We start from the raw sequence: 21,338 nt of genomic DNA, 5'->3' as shown, positions 1-21,338 counted from the left end.
TGAGTCAGACTCAACCTGGAAACACAAGCATTTTTCATGTCTACAATCTTGATTTTCTTTTTGACTTTTCATGTACACTCTAAAAATAATCCATAGGCTTTGACTATACTTCAAAAACTATTTTAGATTCCCCTAAGAGAAAATCTACTATCTTCGTACAACCAACTGACAACAGGCTAAATATTCAAAGTGTCTCACTTTAACTATGTGTGTTTCAAAACGTTGACCTTTTTGTTTCTGTCATCAGCTACCACTGATAACCATTAACAGGTAATGTTGCCCAGCATAGGAAACTGAGCATACAAGCACCCTTAAAGTTTAGAACAGTGTCTGTCAGAGATTTTGCTTAGGCCACCTCTCCCATACAGGGTTTTTCATGAATTTAGGGTTGGTTTAGAATTAGATTAAGAAAACTTCCCAATAGATATTTTGAAGAGTGTGTAACAGAATTAATACAGGCTGTGCCACAACAGATGGTCTCAGTGCCATTCAATTTACCAATCTAAATACAGACTGTCAGTCCTTCTGTAGCAGAAATGGAAAAGGCATATGTCAAGAAGGATATTCTTCAAACAAGTTTTCAGAAGACTATCAGGATTAAAACAAGAGTTGTAAACCAGAGCAAACAGTTAAGGACAACAGAAATATTTTCCACCTTTTAAAGACATAAGATGCAGAAGGTGAAGATCTGACAGCTGTTTAGGCATGGGTTAATACAAGATGGCCCACAGTAAAAAATACTGCTGTAAATTCAAATATCTCATCTCATAATGTCTATTTTGCAGCAGGGTAGAAGAGGATTGTTTTATAAACAGAGGTTTGTTTACACAGGACAGTTCAGGACAACTTTCATGCCCTGAAGATACTACTGAGAATGTATTTCAAACAAAAAAAATAATATTATCCAACTGACAGGTACAGTTGCAATACAGAATGAAAAACACTGTTAAATCCACTTGGATTTAGGTAACCGACACTTTATTAAGAAAGCACCTTATTTTTTGTCATATCAAGAATCACAGAATCATCAGGGTTGATCATCTAGTCCAACCATTTACCTAAGAGCTCCCAACTACACCGTATCCCTCAGCACTATGTCGACCCGACTCTTAAACACCTCCAGGGATGGGGACTCCACCACCTCCCTGGGCAGCACATTCCAACAACTAACAACCCCTTCTGTAAAGAAATGCTTCCTAATATCCAGTCTAAACCTTCCCTGGTGTAACGTAAGGCAATTCCCTCTTGTCTTATTGCTTATTACTTGGTTAAAGAGGCTCATCCCCAGCTCTCTGCAACCTCCTTTCAGGTAGCTGTAGAGGGCGATGAGGTCTCCCCTCAGCCTCCTCTTCTCCAGACTAAACACCCCCAGTTCCCTCAGCCGCTCCTCATACGACCTGTGCTCCAGACCCTGCACCAGCTTTGTTGCCCTTCTCTGGACACGTTCGAGTCATTCAATGGCCTTTTTGTAGTGAGGGGCCCAAAACTGAACACAGGAATAGGGGTGCGGCCTCACCAGTGCCGAGTACAGGGGTCAGATCCCTTCCCTGTCCCTGCTGGCCAAGCTATTGCTGACACAAGCCAGGATGCCACTGGCCTTCTTGGCCCCCTGGGCACACTGCTGGCTCCTGTTCAGCCGGCTGTCAATCAGCACCCCCAGGTCCCTCTCTGACTGGCAGCTCTCCAGCCACTCCTCCCCAAGCCTGTAGCGCTGCTGGGGGTTGTTGTGGCCCAAGGGCAGCCCCCGGCATTTGGCCTTATGGAAACTCCTCCAGTTGGGCTCAGCCCATGGCTCCAGCCTGTCCAGGTCTCTCTGCAGAGCCTCCCTACCCTCGAGCACATCAACACTCCCACCCAACTTGGGGTCATCTGCAAACTGACTGAGGGTGCACTCGATCCCCTCGTCTAGATCATCAATAAAGATGTTAAGCAGGAGTGGCCCCAACACCGAGCCCTGGGGGACACCACTCGTGACCGGCTGCCAACTGGACTTAACTCTGTTCACCGCAACTCTTTTGGGCCCGGCCATCCAGCCAGTTTTTCACTCAGCAAAGCGTGTGCCCATCCAAGCCTCAAGCAGTCAGTTTTGCCAGGAGAATGCTGTAGGAAATGGTGTCAAAGGGCTTGCTAAAGTCAAGGTAAACAGCATCCACAGCCTTTCCCTTATCCAATAAGCAGGTCGCCCTGTCGTAGAAGGAGATCAGGTTTGTCAGGCAGGACCTGCCTTTCATAAACCCATGCTGACTGGGCCTGAGCATCTGGTTGTCCCTCATGTGTTGTGTGATGGTACTCAAGACGAGCCATTTCATCATATTCCCTGGGACTGAAGTTAAGCTGACATATCTGTAATTTCCCGGACCCTTTTCCTCCTCTGGGACTGGTGCATCCCATCTGTTGCCAAATGGTCTGGTGTCCTGTATACCAACCCATGACTGAACAACCCAGAGCTCTGTTGGTAACACCAGTCTTGAGGCCACAATTTCATCTGTTTAATTCTCTTGTAATCTTCTTCATCCATCCCCATAACTGATGGGATGGAGGAGAACACAATTTATGCCTCTCACCCTTTAACTGTTTTCCCGAAGCCCCTGAAATCTCTCTTCATTAATTTAGGACTTCTTGTAATATTTTCACTACCTGCCAGAAAACCCAAGAGAGGGTAATAGTCCTCTGGTCTTACTATAATGGGGAGTTTCACTGTGAGGTCCTTTACCCAGGCCCCAGGGAGGCAGCAGACTTCCCTATAAAGCAGGTCTGGTCTGCATTTGGGGCCTTCAACACCCCTCAGAATGGAGTCACCCACTACAATGACCCATCTGGGATTCTTTTTAGAATTGGTTTTAATACCTGGTCTAGAGTGACCCAGCCTTGGTGGACTTTGATCTTCCTCCTTGTTTGACTCATTCTCTTCCTCCTTCTCTACTTCACTCAAAAGTTCCAGGGCCCCATATCTGTTGTGAAGGGGCACCATGGAGGGTGAGGGAAGTTGGGAGGGGATTTTCCTCCCTCCCCGAGCAGGGACCTGTTTCCAGTCTTCCCCATCCCTTAGGTCCCTCCTTATGTCTGGCAGCAAGAGGGTGAGGGATCGCCTGCCTCTTTTGGAGCCTCCACTTCTCCTTGTGCTTCAGGGGTGCTAAAGTGCTACTCCACCAATCAATTTCCCTTTTGCACTCCCTAATACTTCTTAATCTTTCGACCTCTCCTCTGAGTTCCACCACCAGGCTGAGCAGGTCACGCAGTTGTCACAGCACACACAGGTGCTGTCCCTACTGCCCTCTGGCAGGACCAACAGGCTCAGGCACTCCCTGCAGCCCGGGACATGCACCGCTGAGTGTTTGCGTGGCAGCTCTGTCTGGGTTGCCATGTTCTTCCTGGTGGTGGTTCTGACCCGAGTGGAGACCATAGCTAAATCTATTCGTGGAGGACGATAAAATGACAACTAGCTTAGATAAATTCTAGACCCAGGAGGAGGGCCATGCCCTGTCCACCCAAACTGACGCTCCACACCCTTCTGATGCCACTTGCTCTCCCTGGGGGACTGCTCTTGTCCAGGAGGGGCGTTGGGCGTCGTCACTCCTGTTTCTGCCTGCCCTAAGTCCCCGCTGCCCTGGTTCCCAGCTCACTCTTCCTGCTCAGGGCGATCATGGGGAGGCAGCTTGAGTCTCTCCCTCTTCCATGGGCTTCTGCCTTCTCTGCTTGCGGTTTTGCTGCAGGTTTTTGGTGCTTTCAGAAAGGTCCCCCACCACTATCCTCCACTTCAGAGCCCTTCTCCTCAGCAAAGGAGAGGGTTTTTTAAGATCTTATTCATTTTATGAAGGACAATGCCTTCAATGTGTACAAGTAGTGTAAAAATACATAGAGGTTTATTCAAGGAAAATAACACTTATAAATAATGTACAGGTGCTGCAGGAATGAGAAAAGTAGGTTTTTTTACAAAGCTGAGATGTCTCTGAACTTACAACTATAATCATAGATGTATAACTTGTATAGCAAGAGTACTTTATTTTCTTCATATCACTCACATCTGAATGTCTGAAATGATAGTGCTGTCTCACAAACAATATTTGAAAAAATTATAAAACTATTTACTGACTATACAACGAACTTTGTTACTTATTTTAAGATCTCTACACTACTGAATTGTCAAACAGTTGTAGGGATAACAGGATGGATGTTCACTGCTACACTTCACCTAGCATTCCAAGATCAGGAGAAAGGAGAACAATTACCTAATCTAATTTAAAGATCTGTGAAATCAGTTTTTGTTTCTTTTAGCTACAGTTCCAATTACTGGAATATTTATGGAAGTCTTGAATGACAAAGGATCAGATTTTCTTTTTTTATTGGAAACTTATACCCCATCTCCCAACTTGCAGAACAATCATATTACATCATACATTGCAAGAAATTCTGGATAGGAGTCTCATCTTCAGCCCTAATATTAAAGCTGCTTATTTGCAAAGAATAAATAAAAATGTTCACTGCAAGACAACCAACACAAGTCAGTGCATAAGACTCTTGTCTGATGTCTGATGCCAACACTTCTAGATTGGAAACCTGATTTTTCAGACTCCTGTTCAAAAGACATATTTTGTCAATGTTTTTAAATGTACACATTGTGGATAAAGAAATGGAACAAACTGAAACTTAGTCATTAAATTATTTCAAGTCTTGTCCACCCCATCTTACACAGTAAATGCAAAAGTTGTTTTTTCCAGAAAAGACAAGAAATGGATAGGTAGGAGTTACAAATGTTTCTTCTGGATTAGTTTATAGCTTGTTAAGGAATAGCTATACTGATTTGTATTCCATTTTACAAAGGAAGGAACTAACCTGACATAATTTTTCCATATTGGACTTCCGCTCAGGATGGGAACCCTCGTGGCAAAAACATACTGTGGTATAGGATTAAGCTAACTTAAATATCTACAGTACAAATGCCTGTTAATAAAAAATATCCAGAAACACATGCTATACATCTCTATTTTTACCATTTTCCTCTAAAAAATATCCCTAAGTTATTATCTATCCTTCTTCATCTTCCATCTTCTCCATAGCTTTTTCCTGTCTGTAGCTTGGAACTGTTTATAATTAACACATATTCCTAACGATGGGGTGCCACATAGCACTGCAAAATATCATTGAAAAGGCATTTACCAGTAACTGTGAACACATTTTCTGATCTTTTGTCAGTTGTATATTTTCTTGTATACCATACTTTTCTTAGGCTCTCAAAAGTTTGAGAAAAATTTGTGCCTTTCAATTTTCCAAAAGTATCTGTTTTGAAGCACACCATATTTAAACAGAATATTTTGGTAGGGTATCTTAATCCTCCTAATTTACACATCTTTAAATAGTTACATTTATCATTCTGATCTCTTTCAAAGATCATACAATTCCTCCAGATGCTGCCTGATAATTTGTGGATGATCAGCTAAAACCTCTAAAGAAATATGCATTCCTTGAAAAAAAATTTCTAAGATTTACCTCATTCCACAGTTAAATAACTACACTTTCCTCTAGTTTGAATATATTTAAATGACAGCCACAGAAACTTCCTATTTCTCAAAAGGATAGGATTTTCATTATATTATGTTATGAATTATCTATAAATATAAACATTTTTTTCTTACTTCCTGATTAGATTAAGTCCATTCTGGAGCATCTTTTCCAGATAACCAGTTTTCCTCTAGCTCATTCTGATAAACTGTCCTGGTTCAGCTAGGATAGGGTTAAGTTTTCCCCATCAGGGAGGGGGAAGGTATCTCCAGCCGGGTTATTCATACCATGCTGACATCAGGTCCGGGCGCAGGAGCGCGGAAACTTTTTCCTTTGTGGCTTTGATTGCGGGGAGCATCGCGAGCGAACAGTCTGTAACCACTGCGGTATTTCTCTGTATATCTTTTGTCTTGTTCACTGTTATTGCTGTTTGTTGTTGTTACCATTGCTACTGCTGTTGTTCAGATTGCTTATTACACTGTTGTATTAAATTTCTTCTTATTTTAACCCGGGGTTTATGCTCTACTTGTGTCCGAGGGTGGTGGAGGGACAACAGCAAAGTGGTCTCTGGTCCCAACAGGGCTTAAACTCATCACATAAACTAAGGCATAGGCATATATATTTAAATATTTTATTTCACAATATGTTGCAAAATCCATACATAAAGAGATAACATAAATTCATCTGCATTTAAACTGATAAACAGTCTTTCTCCATTTAATAGCATTTAAGCATTTGGATCCAAGACTACAAAAATAAATGCCTCTCTTCAGTTACACAACTAGCTGTGATGGTATTCTTCTCTAATCACAGCATATTTAATAAAGTAGCCAACTGCTCATTAAGATCTTTCACACCATTTGAGATCCTCCCCTAGGAATTATATGTTATCCAGAAAGCACAAAGATAAGCCCATTAGCTAACCATTACTTTAAAAGACAGAACATTGCATTACCTGCTACATTTAATAAAAACCCACATTCTTATAAAAAGCAATTACTGTTGAAACAAAGGTGCATTACATCAATACAATTACTGGCCAGATTAATTTAAAGAGTACTAAATCTTGTATCTTTCATGATTCATACTTTTGCTATATTTCATGGACTCAGACTTTCTCTTCATTCTACTCACAGTCTGAAAGTACATACATGCATAGAATTCTGGAAAAAAACCAAAATCTGTAAGAATTTCAGCATGTTTGGACTTTCCTTCATTTACTTTTCCCAGGCCTGAAACAGTGTCTGTATTTGTTCCTTTCAGATTTTTTTTTTTTTTTTTTATAAAAAGAGTAATTAATGGTAAGTACTAAGAGTTCATAGCAAATGATGAATGTAATAAAATTTAGAAAAAAAAATCCTCAAATCTCAAACTGACAGATTTTAGTTAGCAAGGTAAGTCCTAATTCCTAATTCTTTGGTGGTGTTGAAGAATCACTCCATGAATAGGTTTAAATGGTGTATTTAGTACCACTGTATTCTCGTACAAGTACTTAGAAAAGATTTCACAACATTTCTCATAAAACAGTCACCAATCACCATAAAATTCAGTATGTATCTTTCAGTAGATGCTTTATGAAAGACATGCCATCCTGTCTGTATGGGAATCCGTCAGTTCTGAAGCATGAACAAAGAACGACTGTAATGTTCCACACTTAATTAAGCAAGCTGCAGGATCTTTCACTGCTGTATGTTTCACAGCATGTCAGTTTTGGCACAAATGGTACTTTTGCTGACAATGACTCTACTGCTTTCTTCAGCAGCATGTTTTAAAGTATGGCCAGCTTATTCCAATAATTCCTTAAAGAACTATTTCTTGTGATAAAACGGATACTTAATTTGAAGTGGACATTCTTGGGAATCAACAATGCCATTTTCTAAAGGCTGTAACGAAAAAGAATATCAGGAACTGTGGAAACAATATGGGAAGTCTCTCTATTTCAATTTTAAGGGAACACTTTAATTATTCATTGACTGAATAACTTTTCTTGATTTCTTAAATGTACACTTTCAAAGAACAGTCATTTCACATTTATAAGGAACCATTTCCATTAGTACTTTATCTGCTTTCTTTCCATTGCTCAGGGCTTCACAACAGCAGCAGGGAAAAAAAGTGTTTGCCCTTTTGCTGTCAGTAGTGTACTCAGTCTGGTGCTTTGATTTTAAGGTTTTCTAAATATTTTATACAGATTTATTTAATGTAATTTTTGATACTACCACATTACTCATTTATTCCACAGGTGTATTCTAGCTGTATGGTCTAGAACTAAGGAAGCCAGCTAACGGTATTTACGTTGATATAAATCCCATTTAGTGACATGAACATCATCTGTCAATTAGACTCATACAAAGCCATGGATCTTGAAAAGCAGAACTGACAATTTGAATTATATTTGGAATAGAATGTCTATAGATAGTGCAAAGCACTACTAGTAAACGGATAGTTTTTTCTAAAAATATGTGCTGTAATGGATTGTCATCAAAGCTAATAAGGCCATGCAGATTGCACAGAAATATATTTGAACAGATCTTTGATAAACTACATTACATTGATCATTGCTGTTTGATACAGTGCTACCATAACTTTGGTTAGCTGATAGAAGGTCAAACCACAGACATTAACTCTAGACCATCAATTTATGTGGCAACAGGATTTATGATTCAAAAATTATATGTATGTGTGTCTTATTAAATAAAAATTCATGTATGAAATTAAGTGATTTTTTTTTTTTTTAAATCATTGTCTTCAAAACATAAAGATGACACATGCCCTAGTCTGGAAAAGTCTAATGAAGTTCTGAAAAATAAATATTATATCAACTGATGACAGCTTTAAAGAAGAGAAAACATAATTAGAAACCTTGGGCTAATAAAATACGACAAGGTATAAGATTGCAACCAGAGCTCCTGCAGCACAGTAAAAAGATAAAGAAATCAAGCAAGACAGTCTAATAAATATAACATGTTTCCTCTTCTATTTCTTCTCTGTGCACAGGTTTTATCTCTTGTGAATATTTAAAGACAAAAGCAGTAAAAGTATCCCAGTTGCCCATGCTCATAGTTATGTATTCTGAACACTATTATTCAAAACATAAACCTCTTGAAGGCATAATATAAAACACTGCTGCTTATAAGATTTAAAAATGACAAAATAAAACAAAGGATCCATCAATAACTTGATCATAGCTGGACTGCTGGGTAGAAAGTTGTGGGGTTTTTAAAATAATAAATATATGAGGACAACTGCATTATGCTTGACAATCCTACTTGCAATTCCTACCAAAATTTGTTGAAACTTTTAGTGAAAATGATTGGAGAGTACTTAACTGTTCCTCTTCATATACTCTGTCTCTCTTTCTCTTATTGTATGATAAATGATCTCTTTGTTTTTCCTGCTTTTGTTTTCAACTTATTCCTAGGGAGAATTATTTTTCTAGTCTTGGCCACTTTTCTTTTCAAATGCTTTTCTCCAATATGTATGTTGATCTACAAATAACACCCCCCCCCCAAAAAAAAAAAAACAAACCAGAAAACCAAACACATCTTGATATGCTACTGTTTAACCACTTGAGTCTTAAAATCTAAGGTTCAGATTCTGAAAACTATATAGACCAATATATTAACAAATGATTCAGTACTTTGATGAATATGAACTTAGAAACCTGTGACTCACTTTAGCATCTGAGTGCTTCATAAACCTTAATACATCTCCTTTCACAAATCTCAGAGATATAAAGTGATACTCTTATCCCCAATCTCTAGCCTCTGGGCTTCAGTTCCCATCTATATCCCCCAAATATATAGGTACATCAGATATGTATGAACATGACTCCTATTGAATTCAGTGGAAAATAGATATTTGAATAGTCAAAAAATTATTTTCATTGTCATTAGAATTTATAATGAGCTTTGAGAAAATGTGCTTGTATATAAAAAAAAAAAAAATCCACATCATATGTTGTGTAATATAAAAAAATCAAAATAATGTCAGTTTAAAAAAAATCTTATTCCTATCCAGTTTTGCCACAGTACCATCCTTCGGTTTATTTTACATTAACCCTGAAGCTTAACTGCTTTACTTCACAGAAAGCAAAAATACCTCCTCTCAGTTTTTTATGTATGTGTGTGTGTGTTTGTTTACAGCTTAATTATATATGCAAACACACCCCTAGATATCTGAAATAGAAAAATATCTAGATAGGGATACAAAATATCTTAGCATATACACCTAAAAAATTAGATTATATCTTTGAAGAGACTGGCTTGCTTTATGGGTGTGCATATACACTAAGCAATATATTTAAATGGTGCTTACACAATGTGTTCTTAATTCTTCTAATCATCCTTACAGAACGGTAATGGTTGATTAAGCTGTCCACTTAAATGTATGAGACCCCTGTAAGGATTAGTAGATACACAAGTTGTATAGAAATTCCAGATTTCCTGAGTCACAGATGAAACCACACGAAGTATTCCAGTGCAAAGATGTATAGACACCCTCCTTGCATATTGACACAGTCATTTCTGTGTCTATATAGATGTAAGCATATATAGTGTATGCATCTGTAGTCTAGAACTGAACTGTACTCTTAGATGTTTTCTGTCAGAAGTATAAATGTATATATTAGACTATCAGTCTGAACACCATGCCTTGATAAACTCCATAGGTAACAACTTTGTAGCCTTCATCTACCATCTCTCCTAACCAGTTACTTAGACACTGAAAAAGTCAATGTATGTCAGAAGAGAATCATTTATTTCCAAAACTTTTAGAATTCTCAGCCTGATGTAAATTAAAATATATAATCCCAAAATGAGATTTAGGAAAAATCATAACAAAATCTTTTAGTGGGAAATGATGACAAATGTAAAAACCAGAAAGAAATAGCAGAAGTGTCTGTACCTGATCATACAAACATTTATTTTACTTTACATTTATTTTATTTTTTAATAAAATTACAGTCATAATTTTATCATAATTAATAAAATATTGGATTTAGACCCTTCATAATGCCCCAATCTTCAGATTTTGTAAGAGATAAAATTATTCTGGATTATCTTTTTTTGTATCACAAATGTGTTAGTCCTTCCTAGGGCAGCTAGTGAAAATGTCAATTGATTACAAAGACAGTGATGTCATCTATTCCTAGAACTGAGCCTGAATTGTCAAAGTAACAGATTGTCTCCTCAGAGCTATAGAATTCAGTATATTACTGATGATATAAGTAAGTCTATCAGCAGTCTTTAGCAGAGTCAAATCCTTTTACACATTCTACTTCCATTTCAAAATTCTGATTTTCACATGGTTTAGATATCGATGATGTATGGAAGAAATAGCAGCTACATCTTTCACTGTAAACACACGTGCTAGGATAAAGAAAACTGACTGGCAGATAGACTTTAATGAAAGATAGGAAAAACTTCATACAAATATATGACCAGATTGGTCATATTACTGGGTGAAATCCTTGATATTATAAATTAGAATAAGAAACAAAGTTACAAACAGAACTGTATTTCTTTTCAACAGGTCTAGACTGCATAATATGTCAATGTTTTGAATATTTTGGAGTATTGTCTAAATTCATAAAGTCAATTTGAAACTTTCAATGTTATCCCAAATGCATCCATAGAAATAAATTTTCATTTAAACTCAGTAGTTATTATAATTAAAAACTACTTTTCAGTCACTGTCAAAAGACAAAGAAAACTGCACTAACACAAATGTCTAGGACCATTGGATACTAGATCATGTGCACCTACAGAATAAAGACAAAAATTAATGAGGAGAATGTTCTGGAATAGAAAGCACCTGAAAATTTAAAGTGCAGAAGTCACTACAAGCTTCTTTTCAATACCAGCAAAAAATTATCATTGTATAGAATTTCAAATAGCAAAATGTTCATTTAAAAAAATGTTAAATTATGTCCCTGGCTTACAAATAAAATAATCAACAAAACCCTCATGTGATTTGAAAGAAATAGATTAAATTGTAAGTATTTCAGCTTTTAGCCATTTTGACATCTGCTGGAAGGGCAATACAACATGGCACAAGCAATCCAGGAATTTTTTGGAGTACATTGATAACAACTTTCTGCCAATGGAGATCAAAGAGCCAATAAGAGAACTTGCTTTCCTGGACTACATACTTCCAAACAAGGAGGAACTGGTGAGGGGTGTGAAGGTTTGGGGCAGCCTTTCTATAGTGATTTTGAGATGGTGTAGTTCAGATCCCCGAAGGAAAAGAAAACAGGAAAGAATCACAACCCTGGCCTTCAGAAGAACAGATTTCAGCCTCTTTAGGGACCTACTGGAAGAATCCCAGGGAATATGGAACTGAAAAACATTGGGATCCAGGAGAGAATGCTTTTCAAGTATTCCTCCAAGTTCAAGAATGGTCCATCCCAACATAGAGGAAGTCAAGCAAAGGTGGCAGAAGAAGGTGAACAAGAATTTCTTGGCAAAACTCAGAAATAAAAAAAGAAGCATATAGGAGGTCAATTAAGGGTTAACTCATTAGAAAGTGACACTGTCTGAGACACTGAGTGATCAGGTATGGGGTCAAGAACACCAAAACTCACCTGGTGTAGTCTGGCAAGTGATGTGTAGTGTGAGAAGAACATCATAGATAGATAGGTATACCAACAGCAAAAGAAAGTTGAGGGAAAATATGGACTGGCTACTGAATGGAGCAGAAGACTGACAAAGCTCATGGAAAAGGCAAAGGTACTCAATGCTTTCTTCACATTGGTCTTTACTGTAAGACTGATCTTTAGGAATCCTAGGCCTCTGTGGTCAATAACAAACTCTGGAGGAAAGTACTTTTCAAAAGTATAGAAGACAAACTTAGGGAACATTTAGAGAAACTGAATAGATACAAGTTTATGGGACTTTAGTGCTGAGGCCCTTGGCCATTGTCACTGCAAGACCACTCTGAATTAGCTATGAAAGGTTATAGCAATTGAAAGAGGTTCCTGAGGACTGGAAGAAAGCAAATGTCACTCCTGTCTTCAAGGAGGAAAGAAGAAGGATGCAGGAAACTACAGACTGGTCAGCTTCACCTTGATCCTTGTGAATATGAACCCTGGAAACCTTGTTCAAACATATAAAGGATAAGAATTTGATCAGGACAAATTAACATGGATTTATGAAGGAGAAATCATACTCTATTAACTTGGTTGGGTGAAATCTCACGATCGCTTGCCCTTGTTCTTGTGGGAGAATTTAACTTCCCAGAGATCTGCTGGAAATACAACACAGCACAACGGGACCAGTCCTGGAGATTCCTGGAATGTGTGGGAGAACTTCCTGATGCAGCTGGTGAGAGAACGGACCAAAGAAGGTGCCCTGCTGGATCTCCTTTTTGTGAACAGAGAAGGACTGGTGGATGATGTGGTGGTAGGAGGCTGACTAGGGCACAAGGATCATGAAATAATAGAGTTCTCTATTCTTAGTGAGGCCAGGAGAGGGCTAAACAGAACTGACATCCTGGACTTCCAAAAGACTGATTTTGTCTTGTTTAGGCACCTGCTTGAAAGGATCCCCTGGGAGATGATCCTGAAGGGTATAGATGCCCAGGAAGGCTGGGCACTCTTTAAGAAGGAAGTGTTCATGGCACAAGAGCAGGTTGTCCCGAGTTGCTCTAAGAGAAACCGGCAAAAGAGAAAGAAACCCTGGCTGAACAGGGAGCTTTGGCTGCAACTCAGGGAGAAAAGGAGAGCTGACAGCCCTGGGAAAAAGGGGCTAATGACTTACAATGATTAGAAAGATTCTGTGAGGCTATGCAGAGTGGAAATCAGGAGGTCTGAAGCCCAGCTGGAAATTAATTTGTCTTCAGCAATCAAGGACAACAAGAAATGTTTCTATGTCAGTAGCAAAAGAAAGACCAGGGAGAGCCTCCATCCCCTGCTAGATGCAGGAGGAAACATGGTAACAAGTGATGAGGAGAAGGCTGAGTTGCTTAAACACTTTGCCTCAGTCTTTAATAACAAGACTAGTTGTACTGAGGGAATCCAGCCTCCTCAGCCAGAAGACAGAGACTGGGAGAGCAACCTCCCCACCTCCCCAGGATAGTCAGTGACCTGCTGCATCACACAGACACACACAAGTCTGTGGGACCAGATGGGATACACTCAAGGGTGCTGAAGGAGCTGGCTGGGGTGCTTGCCAAGCTGCTTTCCATCATTTACCAGCAGTCCTGGCTGACCGGGGAGGTCCCAACAGATTGGAAATTGGCCAATGTGACGCCCATCTATAAGAAGGGTCGTAAGGATGATACAGGAAATTACAGGCCTGTCAGCTTGACTGAGGCCAGGAAGTGGTGGTCGTGAAGCAGCAATGTTGAGACAGACAAAAATTCCAAAAATCCCTTACAACAGGACATTTGCAAAGCCAAAAAAAACTCAGTTGCATGGAGGTTGTATTGCCACAGGCTATGCTTGAAAGAGCAATGGATAGAGACTTACAAGATAGAAAAGACTTAAAACCTGTTACCTGTAGGTAGGCTTGTTCTTCACCTTCAGATATACACCTGAGTAAGTGCAGTGGCCTGATAACAGCTCAAGAGAAATAAAAATTATGAAGGGAGGCATTAGTGACAGCTGAGATAGTAAGGCAGCATCCACAGAACAGCATGACTGGGGACTCTTACTGCCAGTGCAAAAACAGCAAAGCTGGATGGCTGGATGCTTGTTTTGAACGTCTGTATGTCATTATATAAAGCACAGGAAACAGTGGAGACATTTGAAATCCATGGGCAATTTCAGAGTTATGATATCAATGGGATCACACAGATGTGGAATAGCTCACCTGACTGGAGTACTGTGATGGATAGATAGAGATTCTATAGGAAGAATAGACCAGGTATGTGAAGAGAAGGAGTGCTTGTACTCTAAAACAAAGGACTAGCTTGAATGCATGGAATCTTGATTTATCATGGATGAAAAGCCAAGCCAGTTGAGAGTTTATAAATTAAAAGCATAAGGCAAACCAATAGAGGTGATGTCACAGTCTGAAAGAGACCACATGATCAAGAAGAGGAATTAGATGAAGTTTTCCTTAGATGACTGAAAGAAGTCTCATCAGCCAACCCTGGATGACCTCCAAAGACTCTTTCGAACTTAAATAAGTGTTTGAATCTATTTTGAGAAGCTACTTCAGGCAAAATTAAATTAAAGATGCTTATATAGATCTAAGTCCTTTGACATGTTATCCCTATAAAAAATATAGTTTATGATATAAAAATTCAATCTCTCTTTATGTGATTTAACTATGTAATTGCATACTACGTATATGTATATACTATGTAAAGTGCTAGGTACTTCATCTGCCTAAAGTAATTCCAAGTTTCTCATTTAATCAAAAGAGTTGCAAGTGATTCTAGTGAACCAGACAAACCTCTCTACAGGAGGTGTCTATCTCTCAGCAGTCTAAGATGAAAAGGTTATAGTCTTTTGTAAGTGACTGGAATTAGGTGGGTGACTCTGCTGGTAGTTCAGTATAATGTATTATGAAACAGACATTTTCAGTTAGTGACAGTTTGATCTTAAAATGGGGTGCAAGGATGGAGTATATTTAATAAAAAGCAGAAATAACTTTAAATTATGATCAAGAGGCTAATAATGCCCAAAAAGTGTTGATCACAACAAAATCATAGGATGAATTATAAAAATTACAGCAGAGCCATCCACTGAGCATCATAGATGTCTGTGTACTAATACACTGAAAAGCCAGGATGAACTGGAAGTATTAATACAGAAGATAATCACAGTTATTTTGTCTTTATAAGATTTAGCTTACTTATACAACAACTAATCTTGTTATATTGGGAAATAAGAAGATATATCTTAAGAGAGATCGATGAGTGATGTTTTTCATACTAAGAATGTAAACTCTTGGCCTGTATCCAAACCATAGAAAACTAGGGAGGTCTTTAATTTTGGGGAAAAGAATAATGGTGCTTCCAAAGAACTATCAATAAGATTAAACAGAAAAAGGCAAGTTTTAAATTATCTACTGTAAATATTTCCAGTAGTAAGGATAACTATGCTCTGCAGAAAGGAACAAGAAGGCTGTAAAAAACCCAGTACTTGAGGGTTTTAACTTTAAAATTTTTACCCACAAAATATGGTGTTTTGTCATTCGTCTTTATTTTAATTTTTAATTAGATTTTTTTTTTTTACTTATTTAAAAATAAGCACTTTATAAGCATTTTACCCAAGGACCATAACTTTGGATATAAGCAAGTAATTCTTTCAGATCTTGTGATTCCAAGTTTGTAGAGTTTTTCTATGCCTGTCTGATTAGTTCATAATCTGATTGGACTTGTACATCTGTTGGATTTCAACTTCTTGCTTTGTGAATGTACTAGGAGGTGCCTGCCTTTGAGAAAAGCTGAACAGCTTGATATTCTGACTGAAAAACTGAGTCCAGGAAAAGAAGAGAATCAACATGACTTTGCTATCTAAAAATAAACAATCATGGAGCAAGTCCGGTGCCTAAATTCAGTAATTTAGTGCATTTTTTGATACACCGAAACACTTGAAATGCACAGGGCTGTCAGATGTGTCATGGACCTGCGGGAAATGAATGTCCTTCTGAAGAAACAGGTGGAAGACCTGTTGGGATACCACACAGAGGTAAGCTCTTAAATTACACTGTGTGTCTATATTTCACCACCTGAATTGGTCTCCTAGCCTACAACAGTTGCCTCAGCAATGACATTTCCAAAGAATGGTTCTTATTTAAGACTATATGGTGTCTTTAGAAATGTTTTGGGGTTTTTGGTTGTTTTGTTTTGTTTTGTTTTGTTTTTTTTCCCCCAAGGATTATACAGAAAAACTAGATGATGAACTAATTTCTCAACTTTTAGATAAGCTACTGTTAGGTAAAATAAGACACTCATACATCACGGAAGATCATTCTCAGACTTAGGAAGTTCAGCACCTACTTTTTTTGCAAGTATCTACAGATTACATTAGGAGACCTGATGTGTAGCTGTAGTACACATTTCTAGAGCAACAGCAAAAACTAGTCTTTAGAATTCACCATTACACCATCTCAGATCTTCAGAGACTGTAACCCTTAAACTTTCCACAGCTAATTGTTAGAGCTAAGCAGTTAAATGTGTGTTCAAGGTCATTAACTAAAAACCAAAAGCAGTAAGAGAAAACGTTTAGCTAACTGATATATTTTAATAGAAGCCTTAATACCAGTAAGCAGTAGCAAATTAAATAATCTTAAACGCACCACTTAGTAGAAAAATATAATTGCTTACTACACTTACTGGACTGTTGAAATATGCAGCATGAAATATAGCATTACAGAACCCTCGATAGACTCAACAAACAAGGGACATGACTGTGTAATCAAGAAAAATGACATTACCATATACAAATGCACTTTGCATTACACGTTGAACTCATGTTTTAAAGACGTTTTTAAGTTCAAAACACAACTTTTCATAGCTCCAGAACAGTAATACATCTCTCAACAATATGCAGTTCTGTGCTGATATGGTGAAAACTCAACTAGAGAGGATAGAGGAAGCAAACGGGGGCTGTACACTTCAGAAGTATGTTTGTTGTGGTCATCCATTTTTAGAAGACAAGTGCAGGAGAGCTGAGCACGCACACGACCAATGTGACCAAGCAATGCCCGTTTATTACAACTGAGAAACCCTTTTTACAATGTTCTCCCGCACACGTGAGTAACATACAGTACAAGTCCTCAAGACCGGACAGTTAACTTAGCCCGCACTTTAAACCTTCTTATGATTGGATAAAAAGTGCCACATCAGCCTTGCCAGGCTTCCTGCCTTGTGGAACTTCCTCTTCCGTCCCAACCCCTTCTGGGGCTTGTTTGTCTCATCGAGTTTCTCCCCCCTTGTTCAGGGTCACGTCCTTATCGCATTCTTGTTCGGCTGAGGCTCTTATCAGTCTTGTTCTCACGCAGGATTGCTCACATGTCCACTCTCTCACAGAAAGTCCTCTAGAATCCCAACAGACAAGCATGCATATAAAGAACATTGAGAGTATACGATGCAATTTCAGCTAAATACATGGCCTGCAAATTTCCTAAGTTCTGCTCAAAATCCAGATTTATTGTCAGATCTATACCAAATTTATTGACAGTTTTCATTCAGGAGTTCTGCACACTTGTGGATTCTTTTTACAGGATTTTATTCTCATTCTTTAGAACTAAACAAAACAGTCTGAGGCTATATTGATAAACATTTTTTCACAACTTAAAACAAGACTATATTTTATTAAATTACCTACCCCTGTGGTAGTTGTTCTGCTCTAGCCTAGTGGAAATGAAGCTATTAAATCTATAGTTGTATCGAAAAAAGGGGGTTTCAATTGTTTGGCTGTCAGCCTCAACTGACAATGTTAGACTGGGGACTAGCAAAACTAAATGAAGCTTGACTTGACATAATGGAAGTGACTCAATACTAACCAGGATCTCATCATGTTCAGAAGTATATTCTTTGACAGGTAGATTGTAGATATTGATATTTTTACATTTCACCCTGATGTGTTTAAGGAAAAGGAGAAATAATATTTTCTCTATCTAAAAACCTAAAGCTGAATTTCATTGTATAGTATTTCCTGCTATTGATTACTGTAACAGCATGTTGGTATGTCATTAAATAATATGTAATCTGTTTGTGAAGAGGAGCTGTTTTACTGTGGTCTTTGAAATAATCACCAATCACACTACATAAAAACTTCACTGTATTGTGAAGCTTGACTCCTTCAAAATGGAAGATTGGATTCCTGAAGTCCTGGAGTCCTTTAAAATGAAATATTGTTAGTCTAATATTATAAGTAACTAGAGACAGACTGTGAAAACCTGTGTGTTTAATAGATTCTCACAATAACTTGCTGGAACTACAGTGTTTATAGTGTAGAAGCCCACATTACATAAAACTTATTGAACTTGTACATTGAATAAGAACTGATTCTGTATGACTCACAGACTTTGAGCTCATGGTCACAGAAGTACAACAAAAATATGTAAAGCAAACAGGTAGGTCCAAATAGCTTTGGAAATACTTTAATATGGCAGACACGACATTATGAACAGTATTTCACAGCTAATTCTGAAACACGTGATATGTCTTAATGTTTTTAAATTAATCAATAAAAACATAGGGAAAATAAATGAAACTTTACACTGTCACTGGTAACATTTTATCCTCAAAGAACACATGGGAATGAAACGAAAAGATGCAACTTCAAATTGTACGTGGAAGGGGAAACATTCCCATAATTGACATAGAATATATACAGCCTACATGTGTTGTCCTAGCCTATTAAGTAGTAGGTAATATTTAGAACTGAAGTAGAACTTGAGAACCTAGTAACTCCCAAGGAGATAAAAGAAGCATTGATGAGTAAAGAGATCTAAGAAAGTGCAGACATGCAGACATTTGTAGAGCTGTGAAGGTCCTGTTTACCCTAGAATGCTGCAAGTGAGGCTTCATAATCACCTTTATTCAGTCCATCTGCAAGCTACTGCTGATTTTTCTTCAATGGCACAACTGTATGACCAGATATAATTCAGAGCAGACTGCTGATTCAATTAAAGACACTCCCTCCACAACAGATGTTTGGAAAAGATCTCCTGGGTTATCACATCCAGATCCCTTGCTTATCATTAAACCAGAGTGTATTTCACATAATTTCAAGGACATAAACAGGGTTAGCTGATCAATATGAGTATGTAAAATTTCACACTAAGAAAAGAATCTCATTAAGGTAACTCACTATTAACCATGGAAGTACACTAAACAATGAGTGCAGAGGCTAGATACCTAACTTTCACACAACTAGAGGTACATAAAATAAATTATTCCATAATCCATGAATCCATAAAAAGGGCTTCTTTTCTGTTTCCTGTGACCAAGACTTTAAGTCAATCTACCTATTATTGATCATTATTTTCCTCTATTTCATATTCCAGCATATGCAGTAAATTTGTTCAATGTCATCTACTGAAGATTCCATATGTTGAAGATGGTGACATTTTACTCTTCCCAGTAAGATTCCATATATTGCATTTCCCTAGCTTAACTTTCTGACAGCCACACACCCAGAGAATTTTAAAGTCTGGTTAAGTTGTAAATACATCCAAAAATGCCACCGAGACACCCAAGGGCTGCAAAAGAATGAAGACCTACACTAATTAGCAGTACAAAACATACACCATGTTGTGCAGTTATTCTTGTGTCACCAGAATAAATCCTGCTCAGGCCTACTTACCCTATCTGTTAGCATAAACCCATGAACTTTTACTGTAGTAGACAAACTAACCAAACTTTTAAGTAGAAGCAGACCAAATATGATCAACCACCTGCCCAAAACAATGGAATTAACATTGAATAGTTTTTGTGTGCTCAAGGAACTATGCAGCCAAACTATGCAAATAACCTGTTGATCATCAAGAAGTGCAAACTTTCAGAAGTGTCCTGAACACACAAGTGTTGAGCACCAACAAAGGAGACCGAAAACATAAGTGCAATTTGAATGGACCTCTCACCAAGGAAGTATTATCTTCCCAATACTATAACTGAGATATTAAAGAAAGACTTATCAGGGAACCTAGAAAATGGAGAATCTGAAAGACTCTGAAGGAATCCCACAACCCTCCCCAGCACTACATAATACACAGGTGGAATGACTGTGCTGATCTGCCCAACTTCTCTCCTGGATTGTGACATCTCTCCCACAGAAAGGGGAAGTCATGTAATCCATAAAATTACATGTATTTGTGATTAAAGTACTTTGTTTTCCAAAGTCTTCACACTATTTGTCTTAAAAAGCAATGTGAGAGCGTTAAAAGGATTGATGACACAGATTCGACGACTGCTCTAAAGCATCCATGGACAATTTACAATGGAGCTCATGTTTTAAAGACTAGCATTAATTTTTTTTTTTACTTAATGTAGAGTGAAGTTTCTCCTACTCTTTAGAACCCACAACTCAAATGAAATTTTAGCATCCAAAAACTAATTTCAGAGATTGAAGTATAGGTTTTGTTCTAAGCATGTGAATAACTTTTAATCAGTATAACTTCCTCACATGAATAAAATAGTATCTGTAGCATTACATGGTGTCAGTTTTTCCCTCTGTTGACAATAAAGAATAAATCATTTCCTGCCATAAAGAAACTTGATGGACAAGATGTCAGAGTATTTAATGGAAGTGAACAGTGTTATCAACAGTGTTGATCCCTAAGGTGAAATACATCCCACTTACTTTCCTTAGTCACTGAAAGGATCATCATGATCAGGAATTGACTATTTCACCGCAGAACACAATTAACTTCATAACATATAATTATTTTCTTGTATCTGCAATAGGTTTAAGAGCTGAGGATACAAACACTGCTATTTAAGCCATGTCAGATAAAGCAGTTGCCACAGAACTTTATTTTAATTATAAATAACAAAGTTATTACAGATCTTTTAATTTTAAAACACATTGCAACACCATTTCACACATTAAAATTCTCCCATTTTTAGCATGAAATGCCAAGTACAGCAGAAAAGTATAGAGGGAATATTTAAAGAAAATCCAACACATCTGCCTGAAATCTTGATACTCAGGTAAAGTTCTCATACCTGTACAGGTATTGTGCTACTGCAACTGACATTGTGGAGGAGGATCACTTACTTAAGAGACAGCTCCTCCTATTTAAATAGCAGCCTTTTGGCTTAAATGTGGCTTGAATCAAGTCCCTGATAGATAATCAGTCTAGATGCTTAGCAATCTCACCTGTATGTAGATAACCTACTAGTGCCAAGATATAGTCTTTACATTTTGCAATGTTTTTTTG

The sequence above is a fragment of the Athene noctua genome, chromosome 1, assembly GCF_965140245.1.
Source record: "Athene noctua chromosome 1, bAthNoc1.hap1.1, whole genome shotgun sequence".
NCBI lineage: Eukaryota > Metazoa > Chordata > Aves > Strigiformes > Strigidae > Athene > Athene noctua.
The sequence above is the reverse complement of the archived record's forward strand: the minus strand, read 5'-3'. Positions refer to the sequence as shown.